Consider the following 3,405-nt stretch of genomic DNA (forward strand, 5'->3'; position numbering starts at 1 on the left):
CTCAGTGAAAGTCCCAGATGAGGATGCACCCATATATCTGAGGATAAAGGATTGATCATCTGGAACCGTCTTTTGGCGTCTAGAAGGCGCTTCCTCCTTATCATAGATGTTTAGCACAGTAGTATCAATGATCTTTGGTGGAGGGGAATGAGTTACAGCAGGAAAAGGATCTTTGATTTTTGGATCTGGCTTAACAGAAGCTTGCTTCCTGGCTCTCAATTTCTTAGTGGCCCCAATGGCAAACCCTTTGAGAAGAGCAGTCATATCTGTGACATAAACATGGAAAAATATTAGACATGGACGCGCCAAGTTAAGAGCACGCACCCTATGTGATATGACATAGTAATATTAAAATGACAAGTGCACGTAATGATTTTGTACACAATAAAAAAGTTATAAAGACTGGACGCGTCCTGTGTGATATGACGTATCCTGTGAGAACCATGCGATGTAACAGTCTTATGCAAAATCCTAAATCATATAAAGGATACGAAGACGCGTCCTGATAGGAAGACGCGCCAAGAACAAAATATATAGATTGTAAATACATGTATATATGTCAGGTAAAATAGAAGCTATGTGTATGAAGATACATGTATGACACGTCCTGAGTCCGTGACGCGTCCTATGTCTGATAATTCTTACCTTGTTCCAAGTCTACCTATCTATTAATGTCCAGTTGGACTATTTCTATGGCATTGAGCCCTCTAGCCTTCTCAGAAGCTGTGAGGACATGTTTTTCATTATAAAAATCAAGGTATTTACAAATTGAACCCTCCCTTGCGGACAAAGCCCCAATCTTTTATAAAATTGGCTTCTGTGATCAACTCCTTGAGATTGAAATGTTCCTCAGCATATTTGAGCACCTTTTCTGGCTCTTTTTCCTTTTTCCTGTTAATTCTTTCTGGGTTCTTTTATCTAAGGAAGAAAATGGGGATTGTCAAGAAAGGAAAAAAATAAAGAGCTTGATAAAGGGGAGAACGCGTCATGTCCTGGTTAACAGGACACGTCACTGGGACATCACTTACTTGGTTTTAAGTTGAAGCAAACTCGGGCTCTCTTGACATCGTAGATGTAGAAGAAAGGTTCTTTCCAATCCCTCTCATGGCTCACCTTACCTTCATTGAAGCCTTTATTGTTTAACCACTTGTTGATGACAAAAAAGTGGTAGCCAGGGATGGATTTCCTGATGCTAAAGAAGAAGCTAAACTCCTTCATGGAGGGCGCACCCAACCCAAGGTTGTGGTACATGATACACAAAGCCCATTCTAAATTATATGAGTTTGAAGATAATTGAACTGGAACAATGTCATACCATTTTAAAATCTTCTTGATTTATGGATGCAAGGGCGCGCCCAGACCCAGAGAAATAAGTTTTGGAGTTAGGACCATTCTGGAGATCCTCAGATTTTTCACATTAAAGATATGGGGCCTCATCATCCTGAGAGGACGTGCCCAGATTCCCTCCATATCGTAATACTTCATGGTCCACCCAATCTCTAGATCTGTTGCAGTCGATTTCATCCCAACACATGCCAATTTGTGTTCCTTCTTCCTCCAGACATTCTTCTCTGCCTCAGGGAGATCTTCAAGTTCTTTCCATTCAAAATCAAGCTCTACATCGCTTGCTTCCCAATGTTCCAGTGGAGAGACGGACTGTTGAGGATAGATGGGGTATTTACCAGGCTCAGGAGATCTTCCCTCAAATTCACCTTCACTATGAGGCGAAGGCGCGTCCTGAAAAGAAGCCGCATCATGTTCAGGAGATGCTTCTTGTGCGGATGGGGACGCGCCCTCGTTAGAGACGATTTTATGTTTTTATGATTTACTGGAAGAATGGATGATCTCATCGTCAGTCCAATCTTTGATTGCTTGAGTACGGGTAGTTTGGGAAGTCCTCTTGCGTTTCTTTCCGTGTCTTGCACTAAGGGGAATGTTGTCCATTGATTCGGAGTCTGAGCTTGCCATGAGTGAAGTCTTTGAATTCAGAAATTGAAAAGCACGGGATTCTGCTTCAAGGAAAGATTATGTTCTGTGATATTCAGGAAATTCGAGAATGAAAGAAATGGAAGGTGGGGAGTAGATCCCGAGGCGTTTATTGAGAACTTTGAATGGGTGGAACGGAGAAGATGAGGACGCGTCCTCCAGCTAAAACAAGAAGGGAAAAGATTTTAAAGATGCGTCCATGTCTTAAAGAAAAGGAGTGAGATAATAAAAAAGAAAGGTATAAAGACAGGTTTTATGCTAGACGCGTCCTAAGATAATCTATCGCAAGAAACAATATGACGCGTCCTAGTTTGATAGCGTGTCTTCTCTTTTCTTATTGGAGCAAGTTAAGCTACTCTGGGTAAATTATGCAATCAACAACAAGACGCATCCTCAGTCATAGACGTGTCCGTCATAGTGGAAATGTAGCAGAATCTCAATCGATTATGGCTAATTTTGGGGAAATTTGGTTAAAACCCTAAAAACCATGCAATTACAGAATCAAAAGAGCAAAATATGGGGATTCATTATATACGTGTATATATACATACAAAATAATAGGAAGAACAATAAAAAGGAAATGAGGAATGCAAACAGTCTTTTACTTATTAAGATTGATTTACCCGACGAAATGAAGAAATAAAGGAAGATTTGTGTACCTTAGAACCGGGGGGGTTGATTGATTGTAAAAATGTGGAAAATGGCCGGTTGAATCACCGAGTTTTCGAACCTAATTCCTTGCTGCGGAAGTGATGGCGGTTTTGGATAGAGAGAGAGAGAGAAAAGAGTAAAGTAATATTGTGGGTTGGTGAGAGGTATTTATAGATAAAGGATGATGATGACGTGTATGATAGCTGTCACGCAATGACTATAGAATAGTTCATTTCTGAAGAATACGTATACAAAGCCATGACGCGCCCATTATGGAGGATGCGTCCTGATGTTTAACGAAGGGGCAATCCAAATTTTGCTTGTGGTTTTTGAGTAAAAATTCCAATTTTATTTTCAACTACAAATGGAATTTGGGGGGTAGTTGTTATACCCAAAATTTGGCATTGGATCAATGCGGGTCAAACGCGGGTTAATTAAAGTCAAACTCGGCGTTGCGTTACAAATGAGGGCATCAGGACGCGTCCACCATGGTGAGAGTGTCCATTGAATGATGATTTTGTGGCAAAGAAGTTTGAAATATACGCCTACAAGGTAGGACGCGCCATGTATGTATGGAATGTCATACAAGCTTCCATAAAGGTTAGGACACGCCCAGTGTCGTAGGACACGTCCTGCGATGGGGAGATGTATTTTCAGGAGTGAGCTGGGGGCAATGCATGCATGGGAATGAGCAATGGAGGGTTATTTCCACTAACGTATTTGTTGCAGAAACTCTTTGAAGAATTCCCTCCTTGAGACAGTCAAGGA

Source organism: Apium graveolens, unplaced genomic scaffold, assembly GCF_009905375.1.
Source record: "Apium graveolens cultivar Ventura unplaced genomic scaffold, ASM990537v1 ctg2481, whole genome shotgun sequence".
Lineage (NCBI taxonomy): Eukaryota > Viridiplantae > Streptophyta > Magnoliopsida > Apiales > Apiaceae > Apium > Apium graveolens.